We start from the raw sequence: 11886 nt of genomic DNA, 5'->3' as shown, positions 1-11886 counted from the left end.
AATCCGTGTTGCGGGCACTTTCTCAGGAGTTCCTTGAACATTTCCCATGTCTTGAATAGAGACTCCAATTCCAACTGAACAAAGGATGAGATCTCATTCCTAAGCTTTTGCTGATTTTTCCGGGAGGGAAAATAACGGGCAAGAAAAAGCTTCTACCATCTCCTCCCATGTGGTAATTGATGCTCTAGGTAATGATCGTAGCCATCTGCTTCGCTCTCCCCTTTATGGAAAATGGGAAGGCTCTCAATTTGATGGTATCATCCGTCACTCCGTTTATCTTCAGCATATCACACACCCCGAGAAAACTCTCTATATGACTGTTTGGATCCTCATCGGTCAAAACCGTTGAAGCATGCTGGATTCTCTGCAACATGTGGATGAATGCCGGCTTCAGCTCAAAGTTCTGAGCTGTGATCGGGGGACGCACAATGCTCGATTGTGTCCCCAACACTGAAAGGTCTGGCATAATCAGATAATGTCCACTGTTGCTCATTCTGTTCTGCCATGTTTTCAGATCCTTCCACTTCCAAAATCAGCTAGATTAGACTGTTCTTGCACAGGCTCTTTCCTTTTTCTTCTAAGTGTACATTCAAGCTCAGGATCTCCTTCAATCAATATTGAGGGATTCCCTTGGGTCATAACCTTGAGCTGCACCGAAAAAGAAAGAAAAAGAAATCAGGACAATGATAGAATAAGAAGATATGAAATAGAATGTATGGTGAAATAGCTAAGAAAACAAAGTGCAAAGTATCTCAAAATGCTTATTACCCAGCAACGGCGCCAAAAACTTGACACGATCGCCTTGCTTATATCCCACAAGTGCACGGGTTTGTTGAAGTAATAATCCCGGATGAGGGGGTATCGAATCCATAGTGAATAGGGAATAAAAACACTTAATCCTCTTCTTAGCTATGTGAAAGATCAGAAGTGATAAACGTGACACAAATTCAATTCTCAAAAGTAAAAAAAACAACAAGTAAGAGAGTACGAGTAAAGAGGGAGCTAAGACAATCAATAAAGATGGGGTACTCAAATAATGCTCCGCCAAGGACAATCGTTTCAAGTGCAAAAACCCTCTATTATCCTTCCTAATCAATGCAATATTGAGTCGTGGAAATCATTAAATATATAGTCCCGAATCTAAGGTTAACTATGCCTAACTCTATTCATGTCTTGGAGGAGAGATTAAATAACCTCTCAACCTCGCACTCGAATAGAGTTGCAATGAGCTCTAGGGATTCCAAGTGATAAATCTCTTCCAAATTACAGACCTAACCCTTTGGTCCAGGTGGAAGGTCCCTAACCACAATTAAGCTCTAGATACTAAGCCCCAGTGGAGGGTCATCTCTTAAACCATTGACTCTATTATGGCTGCAAAGAACTCGAGGAACAGAGATAGAATCTATCACGTCGGAGGGGAAAGAGGACGCTCCTGTACCTCTCGACTCACCCTCTCAACCCTCTCCAACCTAGCTTTGTCTAACGCTCGTGGTGTGTCACTCACTCACAAGGTTACCAACAAGAACTCTCAACCCTAGTGTCACTCTGGGGAAATCTTCATACAATCAAGCATTCAAGGTTAGAGCTGACAATAAACATCAATTAATTGGAAAAACATAATACAGAGATTCAATGAAACGAATACATCCCAGGGGTTCACATACCCAAGTACCCAATAGGGGTTTAGTTCTCCATGGAGCTAAGTACAATCAAAGAAATAGAATGTAAAAAAACCCCGAGAAACGTAATGCTCAACATAAGGAAAGAATGCTTCGCATTCATATCACACAAGCACTTATCAACAAGTACATGTTTCAGGTGGATTTTGTAGTGTTTGATGTTGATAAGGATGTCGATGTCCCATTAAAACATGGGAGGACATTCTTGCGTACTTCCAAGGCTCTTATCGACATGGATGGTGGGGAGTTGACTTTAAGAGTTGGGGATGACAAGCTTACATATCACCTCGCCGAAGCCATGAGACATTCTCTCAACTTTGATGATACTCTTTACTTTATTTACACTACCGATGAACTAATAGATGAATATGTGCAGAAAAAGATGTGTCCAGATCCAAATCAAGGGTTTCTAGACCAAGAGGTGGAGAATAAAGACATCATGACACTTGTTCTAGAGGACAACATGCAACCTTGCCCGGGGATCATGATAAAGATGATCCGAAAGATGAAGCGTACAAGAAGACATCACAAGAAACATCCCAAGGCTAATGGGGTTGTGCAAGAATGGAGTAAGGGTGACGAACCCTTGTGCGGTAACAAACTCGATAACTCCCTCTCTACCTTAAAAAGATTATGTTCATCATGCTTTCAGCTTATGGATAAGAGGGAAACCTTCATCTATGAGCCTCCATGAGGTAAGGTCAGGTGCGCCAAGGTTAGTGACGGTAAACAAGCGCTTCTTGGGAGGCAACCCAAGTCTTTACTGTTTTCTAGGTTTTAGTTTTGTACTTGCATGAATAAGCGCTTGAGTGTTGGTATCTTGATTTTTACATGCTATTGCTGTACTTTTCTCATAGATCACTGGTGTTTTCAAGTTCATAATTGTGTTTGGAAAAGGTTTTTGGTCATTTGATCATGTTTTTCATAATTCTCTGGTCAATTTTGCATAGCAAATGTAGGCACTATATGTGTATAAGTGTGAAGAAATTTTTTGCAGAGTTTGTAATTTTTTTCGAGCCATCCAGAGAAGGTACACATGCGTGTCGAATTTCCACACGGGTGTGTGTTTCTCTTCAGAGCTCAACTTCTCTATCCCAAGAAGACACAAGGGCGTGTGAATGCCCCTATAAAATGACCATGTGACGGTCACACACGCCCGTGGGTAATTTACACACGGGTGTGTATTTCTTGGTAGAGTTGAGAGCTCTATCCCAAAAAGACATAAGGGCGTGTGTCTGCCCCTGTGGATGACCCTGTGAATTACACACAGGCGTGGGTAATTTCGACACGCCCATGTGAAACTCTGCAGAGAGTTCTCATCCATCCCGAGAAGACAAAGGGGCGTGTGAGTGCCCCTCTGAGTGACCCTTGTTAAAATCCACACCCGTGTGGAATTTCCATACAGGCTTGTAAAACACTTAGAGAAATTTCTCAGAGGGACAGAGAAGCCACAGGGGCGTGTGGGTGCCCTAGTAGGTTAGCACATGAGCGTGGGGAATTTTACACGCTTGTGTGGATGCGTTCAGAGGTAAAATGTGTTATCCGGAGACCACACAGGTGCGTGTGAGTGCCTTTTGAGCTCCCCATTGGAGTTACAGGGCGTAAGTAATTTCCACACGCTCGGTGGATGTGCAAAACGCCAAGAGGCGTGGCTTTTCTTTAAAATCTATTCACATTTCTTTGTCTTTACACTCCCAAACACTCAAAGAACACATCCTTGCACTCTCCCAACTCCGCGGTCATTTTTAGAGGGATTTCACTAGAGTTTTCATGCTGTTTTCAAGTTTTTTTCATCCTCATCTTGTCGGTAAACTGTCATTCTTTCTTATCTTCGCCAATCTTGATTTATTTGGTTTAAACTAGTGGTTGCTACTTTGCTTTAATGATTAAATGGTTGGTGTATGTATTAGAGTGGTTTTAAAGTGAAATGTTTATGGATTTTTACAATTTTAGCCTAGTGGCCATGCGGCTTTCACGCCCTGTGGATTCATACGAGGGTGAGGAATTCCACATGGCCGTGTTGATTTCTGCTGTATTGAGTCATGAATTTATTTGATCGATATTCTATTCAATTCTTGCAGATGTGGCTCGCAGTACAAGGAAGACAGCCAACAAGCGTCCCAGAGAGCCCTCGCTTGAGCCTAAGTATATAGAGTTCTCGATTCCCGAGCACTAGGCTCGATTTGAGAGTTTCTTGAGACTCAAGTTTGAGCAAACATGTTTCCCTGACTTGAGTGCACTAAGAGAGGTTTAGCAAGGCAATGAAATAGCCGATGAGATTGACGAGCTGCTTGCCGTAGGTAGCTTGATTATATGATGAGGCTTTTACCTACAATGAGGAGTACTAGCGACTATCTACCGACTATCCTGGTAGCTTGACTCCTCGGAGAACTTACAGGGCCTTATCTGGCTATGGTCAGTATGAGCTGGGAGCATCGAAGGCCACTTGCCTTTCCCGACCGAGTTATAGATACATCAACCAAGTCCTGAGCAGATCGGTGAGTGGTCGCGGTGACAGTACCTGAATTCTGAGGTGGCAGGAGTTACCTTACTTATATTCCATGATACAGAGCGAGCCGCTACATTTGGGACACATTGTTGAAGATTACTTGAGGCACCAGGGCCAGTATGTGAGAGTAGGTGTCTATTCTCAAGTCTATACATCACTAGACTCATCATGGGGATGGGTCTAATAAACACTATCAAGGGAGCCGAGAAGACTATTATATCGTCTCCTCTCAGCATAGAGACAAACCAGGGGTCTATGTGATGATCATGTCACCAGCTGAGATAGTTGAGGCCGAGGGAGATGCAGTAGAGGGTTGTCAGCAGGTTCCCGAGCCTCAGCCTGAGCAAATAGAGACAGAGGCACCTTCCACAGCACAGGAGCCACCACCCGTGCATACATTTACTCCCACTCAAGCCCATGATCAATTTGAGAGGCCCGAGAGTGCTGTAGGAGTATTACAGGCAGATTTGGCTAAGGGTCGCTGCACATAAGCCGTGAACCACACGAAGGTTATGGCGTGTCTCAATGTTTTATAGCAGATTCTAGAGTGAGACATGACATCCACATTCATGATGAGACCCCAGACCCCTCCGGCACCACCATCACCACCAACACCAGTCAATCCTTAGTTACAACATCGACTCCCAGCAGCAGAGCAGATAGAGGACGACACCGACGCTTGATGCGTCCTTACTTTAGTTGCTTTTATTTTTCATATTTCGTTTTCGCATTTTATTTTGGACTTGTATTACTCGACTTGTATTTCTTTGCTTTATCTTTATATACTTGAGTTGTTTTTATTTTTGTTGCGCTTTACTGAACCACTATTGTATACATGGAAATGTTCTTATGAGTATAGAAATTAAGGAATAGTCATGGACGTGGCCAATGTGATTTTCACATAGCCATGTGTGCTACATCAAACCTGCCATGAGGAGGTCAAGGGAGTATTGTTTCAATTGCCCATCTTTACATATGTTTTTGAGTGTTATACTTTTTTTTTTGCTTACATGCATACATTGAGGGCAATGTACATCTTAAGTGTGGGAGGAGTTCACATTACACATGTTCTTTACATAAGTTTTGACTGAAAATGCTCACGTACCCAATGGTGTTTCATCATAGTTGCAATGGTTGTATTCTTGTGTTAGGAGAATTTTTAACATTGAATGTTCTCATACTCTAGTTTTTACATGAATTTTTAGGAATTTTTGCCAAATTGCCACTTGTTGCACTACTCGCTCATTAAACCTATTTGGAAACTCAAGTTTGATGTTAAAGGGACTAGTAAGTATTGGTTCTTATGTTAATTTTTAATAAAAAAAGGAAAATATATACTTGCTTTGGTTGTACATTTGGAGTGGAAAGAGCTACCGCCTATGAAAAGCTATTCTCATAAGTCGGATACTTGTTATGCCCTAATGAGAGAAAGAGCTATCTCATCAGATAACTTAAAGCTACTGCCCCGATAGAAAGAGATACCACCTCGAAAGTGTGAAAGACACCTTAGCGCCCGCTTCGCAAAGGGCTACCTTAGAGGATGTGTGAAGCTACTACCATCTCTTTGTTTTGTTTTGTAAATAAATAAGTCCCTTATACTTAGAACTTTGAGGAGTATACGTTAGGTTGACTTGAGTGAGTTTATACACACATACACAATTTCAGGTTTGTTGTCCTTTTTGATTCGAGTTTTAGCTAGAGCAATGATTTTTTGTATTTAGTGTTGAAATTGTCCTTGTAGAATGGGCAAGCACTTTCAATATGTCCTTCTTCTATGCTTCAACATTTTATTTTTGCTTGAGGACAAGCAAAATATTAAGTGTGGGGGAGTTTGATAAGTTCTTGTGTATTAGTAATATGAAGTATTCTTTTCTTGCAATGGGCATCGCTTTCTCAAATTTTATCGCTCATAAATGTGTATTTGTGTTACTTTTGTGCATGTAGGGTTATGAAGACAAGTGTGAAAGAAAAAAGTTAAAGTAGATTGTCAATATAGGATTGTGAATGCACTTTGTGGAATGCACTTTGTTGAAGAAATCTTGGAGTGAACAAATGTGAAGACACAAGTTATGCTCAAAGACATGTGAGTGTGTTCGAACTTCCATTGTGCTCGAGGGCACAAAGGTAGTCACACTCATGTGTTCCAACTTTTGTAATGCTAGTAAGATTGTTGTTAAATGTGATTTTATTGAAGATACAATGTGATCTACCGCATGGATGTGTTCCAATTCATGTGGCCTCGATGAAAAGTGTGAATTTGGGAGTATTTTGGTGGAGAAAGGTGATTTCCAGAGAATCCACAAGGGCGTGTGGAAATTCCACACGCTTGTACGTTTTTCCACAAGCTCGTGTGGATTCCCGATTCCAACCCTGTTTAAGGCCGATTTTAACCACGATTTGGACATTCTTTTCTCCATCCTTTCCCTGACTTGAGAGGAGACATCGGCTAGGTTATGGAGAGGTATTGGCTAGCGATTGGGAGAGGTTCTACGGCTCCAATATCGTGCTCCATTTGGAAGAAGGTTAGTGGGACAGCTTTTATCGGCACCGATCCGGCGAGGTGTATCTAAGACCGGACAAAGGGACCCTTGGACGAGTAGAGGCTTCTCCACAAGACCATCGTCATGACTATAGAGGGGGCTTTCTATAGATTACTTGTTTTTACATTCGATTTCATTGATTGTAACTAGCACCATGGAGAGCTTAACCCCCTAGTCGGTACTTGGATTTGTGAATGCTAGGTTGTATTTGTTTCATTAAACCTTTCATTATGCTTTCCTTAATTGATGTTTGATAAGTGCTTGTGCGATATGAATGCGAAGCGTTCTTTCCTTATGTTGAGCATTACTTTTTCTCTACTTTTTACACTAATATGTGTGTTTTTATGTTACTTTTTATGCGAGGTTGGGTTGTGAAACCAATTATGAAGGAAAAGAAGTCAATGTGGATCACAATGCACCGACTTTTGGAGGAAATCTTGCTAAACCTCCCCGTATTTGAGTTAGCACAACCATTTGGAGAGGCACAAAAGGCGGTCACACTCAATCATTCGACTTATGCATATAGATTAAGATCTGCATCAACTTATCCGTCATTGAAGAAGCAAAGCGATCCACGGCATAAACGTGTGCCCGTTTATGTTACCTCGATGAAAAGTGGATTCTTGAGTATTTTTGGCAGAGTACTGTAGCAAGTTAATGTAGTGATCATTGTAGCAGTCACTGTAGCAGTTCATTAATGTTTATTGTGGAAATTATACACGCCCATGTGGAAATTACACATGGGCGTGTGTAAAATCCACAGGCCCGTGTGGTCGCCCGATTCCAGCCCTATTTAAAGCCGATTCAGCCCCGATTTTAGCATTCTTTTCTCCATCTTTTCCCCATCTTTTCCCCAACTTGAGAGAGGGTTTTCGGCTAGGGTTTTGAGAGGTATTGGGTAGGGTTTTGGAGAGGTTCTACTGCTCCGACATTGTCATTCCTTAGGAAGAAGGTTGGTAGGGGAGCTTCCGTCGAGGCGTATCTTGTATCGGACAAGGGAAATCTTTGGACGACGAGTAGCGGACTTTCCACAAGACCATTGACATGACTATCGAGGGGGTTTCTCTATGGATTCATTGCTTTTACATTCTATTTCTTTTATTGTACTTAGCTCCATAGAGAGCTAAACCCCTAGTGGGTACTTGGGTATTTGTGAACCCTAGGATGTATTTGTTTCATTGAATCTCTTTATTATGCTTTCAATTAATTGATGTTTATTATCGGCTCAACCTTGAATGCTTGATTGTATGAAGATTTCCCCTAGAGTGACACTAGGGTTGAGAGTTCTTGTTGGTAACCTTGTGAGTGAGTGACACACCATGAGTGTTAGACAAAGCTAGGTTGGAGAGGGTTGAGAGGGTGAGTCGAGAGCTGCAGGGCGCCCCTTTCTCCCTCGACGTGATAGATTCTACCTCCGTTCCTCGAGTTCTTTGCTTCCATAATAGACTGAATGGTCTAAGAGATGACCCTTCGCTGGGGCTTAGTTGCGCGTGCAACGGAGTGAAGCGTTGAGGTGATCTTAGTATCTAGGGCTAAATTTTGGTTAGGGGACCTTCCACCGGACCAAAGGGTTAGGGTCCAGTAATTAGGAAGAGATTTGTCACTTGGAATCCCTAGAGCTCATTGGATCTCTATTCGAGTGCGAGGTTGAGAGGTTATTTAATCTCTCCTCCGGGACATGTATAGAGTTAGGCATAGTTGACCTTAGATTTGGGACTATGTATTTAAAAGATTTCCATGACTCACCATTGCATTGATTAGGAAGCATAATAGAGGGTTCTTGCACTTGAAACGATTGTCCTAGGCGGTGCATTATCCGAGTACCCCATCTTTATCGATTGCCTCACCTCCCTCTTTACCCGTACTCTCTTACTTGTTGTTTTTAATTTTGAGAATTGAATCATTGTCACACTTATCACTACTGATCTTTCACATAGCTAAGAAGCGGATTAAGTGTTTTTATTCCCTATTCCTTGTGGATTCGATACCCGCTCATCCGGGATTATTACTTCGACAAACCCGTGCACATGCGGGATATACGCAAGGGGATCTTGTCAAGTTTTTGGCGCAGTTGCCGGGGAGTAGGCGTTTAGAGATACTTTGCACTTTGTTTTCTTAGCTATTTTATCATACATTCTATTTCACATTTCTTCTCTATCACTGTTCTGATTTTTTTTTTATATAAAAAAAAGGGGGTTATCTCACATTTTCTTATTCTTCCATCATTCTCATTTGTTTTCTTTTGTCATGTCTTACTTTTTCTTGCACGGATTTTAAATGATGATTGACCCAGTCATTGCTCTATATTTTCAGATCGAAGCTCTCAGTAGAAAAGTTGATAGAATTGTTACTTCACGACAACAAAACATTCCATGTTACTACACATATCATCCAATTGAAGTAGGCTACCCAAACATATTATAGAATAATGGTGAACAACATTGGGAGGCACCTTAAGAGGAATGTCAAAAGGGTGAGATACTCGGCAAGGATGCACTTCAGTTACAAAGAGTATTAGCTACTTTATTGAAGCATCCGATGTCTGCGTCCAAAATATGGAGACCACACGAAGATATCATGAAGCCTTCTATAAAAAAACCTTGAGCATCAATTAGGGAGGGATACTTGACACACTCTCCAAGGAACAACAAGTATTTTAGCAAGCAAGTCAAGTTCCTTCTAGAGAAGATGTGGTAGTGAATGACAATGAAGAAGTGGGACGGAACAGTATGATGTTATCGAGATCGAGAGGATACAAGAAGAACCGTTCATTCAATATGATGATTGTTTGAGTGGGGAGTATGTTTGTGACCAAGAAATGATGCAAAGATAGTTGGCGAAGATAGATTGTTTTCAAGTTGAAATTGAAGAAGAAAGCAACACCCTAAGGTAATGGAACACGCATCTCCATTTGGGATTGATCAATTCATAAATTGCAAAGAAGAGATTTTGGGTTTGAAAGAAGATGTGGGTAGGAGATTGAAGCCATCCAATGACCCACATGCTATAGCTTGGATAATTCCCAAACCCAAATTGTTTCCTTTGGAGGGCAAAAGGTAAGATGGTTGGACTCTCCAACAAATATTCCACCCGGCAAGCAGATTTTTTTGGTTTAAGGGAAAGTAGCTATGCAATGTCTAATCGGGAGGAACATACTCTTATCAAGCCTCCATAAGGTAAAGAAGAGTACGTCAAGCTTAGTGACGTAAAAACAAGCGCTTCTTGGGAGGCAACCCAAGTCTTTACTATTTTCTAGTGTCTAGTTTAGTGTTTGCATGAATAAGAGCTTGAGTGTTGGTGTTTTGATTCTTATATGTCATTGCTATGCTTTTCTTATGGACTGTTGGTGTTATCTTGTGCCTTCATGTGTTTTGGTGAAGTTTTGGTCGTTTGAGCTATTTCTCATGTTTTTCTCTGGTAAAACTTGCATATTAGGGCGGGCTCTGAGTGTGTAAAGATGTTCACAAATTTTTTGCAGAGCCTGGAAAATTTTCTAAGGCATCCAGAGAAAACGCACGGGCGTGTGGAATTTCTGCACGCCCGTGAATTTGTATTGTGAGCTCATCCAGAGAAGGCACAGGGGCCTGCGGCTGCCCTTGTGAACAACCATGCAATTTTCGCACGCCCATGGGTAATTTCCGCCCGGGCGTGTGAAGTCCTCCAGAGTTTGGCAGATTATCCCGATAGCACACAAGGGCTTGAACTCACCCTTGTGAGTGACCTTGTAAAAATCGCACGGGCGTGGGTAATTTCCACATGCCCGTGCGAATCTCTGAGAAGCTCTCTCCATCCCGAGAAGACCCAGGGCGTGCGTTTGCCCACGTGAGGTTGGGGACTCATGAATGTCCACGCCCGGGTGTGGAATTTTTCGCAGCGGGCGTGGGTCTTAGAGAAATTTTTCTTTGTTGCATGAAGAGTCCACGGGGCGATGCGTCGCCTCATGGCGAGTCATTGTAGCGATTAATTGATGTTTATTGTGGAAATTATACACGCCCATGTGGAAATTCCACATGGGCGTGTGTAAAATCCACGAGCCCGTGGTCGCCCGATTCCAGCCCTATTTGAAGGCGATTCAGCCCGATTTCAGCATTCTTTTTCTCCATCTTTTCCCCAAACTTGAGAGCGGGTTTCAGCTAGGGTTTTGAGAGGTATTGGCTAGGGTTTTGGAGAGGTTCTACTGCTCTGACATCATACTACCTTAGGAAGAAGGTTGGTAGGGGAGCTTCTGTCGAAGTGTATCCCATACCGAACAAAGGAATCTTTGGACGACGAGTAGAGGACTTTCCATAAGACCATCGACACGACTATCGAGGGGGTTTCCCTATGTATTCATTGCTTTTACATTCTATTTCTTTGATTGTACTTAGCTCCATGGAGAACTAAACCCCTAGTGGGTACTTGGGTATTTGTGAACCCTAGGATGTATTTCTTTCATTGAATCTCTTTATTATGTTTTCAATTAATTGATGTTTATTGTGAGTTCCAACCTTGAATGCTTGATTGTATGAAGATTTCCCATATAGTGACACTAGGGTTGAGAGTTCTTGTTGTTAACCTTGTGAGTGAGTGACACACCAGGAGTGTTAAACAAAGCTATGTTAGAGATGGTTAAGAGGGTGAGTCGAGAGGTACAGGAGCGCCCCCTTTCCTCTCCGACGTGATAGATTCTACCTCCGTTCCTCGAGTTCTTTGTGGCCATAATAGAGTGAATGGTCTAAGAGATGACCCTTCGCTTGGGCTTAGTTGCGCATGCAATGGAGTGAAACGTTAAGGTGATCTTTGTATCTAGGGCTTAATTGTGGTTAGGGACCTTCCACCTGGACCAAAGGGTTAGGTCTGTAATTAGGAAGAGATTTATCACTTGGAATCCCTAAAGCTCATTGCAACTCTATTCGAGTGTGAGGTTGAGAGGTTATTTAATATCTCCTCCGGGACATGTATAGAGTTAGGCATAGTTGACCTTAGATTTGGGACTATGTATTTAAAGATTTCCATGACTCACCATTGCATTGATTAGGAAGCATAATAGAGGGTTCTTGCACTTGAAACGATTGTCCTAGGCGGTGCATTATCCGAGTACCCCATCTTTATCGATTGTCTTACCTCCCTCTTTTCTCGTACTCTCTTACTTGTTGTTTTTACTTTTGAGAATTGAATC

General features: G+C 42.1%; 1 non-coding gene across 1 annotated transcript; it reads left to right on the top strand.

Annotated features, from left to right (window-relative positions):
• LOC120253704 lies at positions 1-107 on the top strand. Its single transcript, XR_005534377.1, has one exon. It is a non-coding gene; the product is annotated as a small nucleolar RNA R71 (small nucleolar RNA).
• The last annotated feature ends 11779 nt before the right edge of the window (positions 108-11886 follow it).

Source organism: Dioscorea cayenensis, unplaced genomic scaffold (genome assembly GCF_009730915.1).
Source record: "Dioscorea cayenensis subsp. rotundata cultivar TDr96_F1 unplaced genomic scaffold, TDr96_F1_v2_PseudoChromosome.rev07_lg8_w22 25.fasta BLBR01000170.1, whole genome shotgun sequence".
In the NCBI taxonomy this organism is placed as follows: domain Eukaryota; kingdom Viridiplantae; phylum Streptophyta; class Magnoliopsida; order Dioscoreales; family Dioscoreaceae; genus Dioscorea; species Dioscorea cayenensis.
The sequence above is the reverse complement of the archived record's forward strand: the minus strand, read 5'-3'. Positions and strand labels throughout refer to the sequence as shown.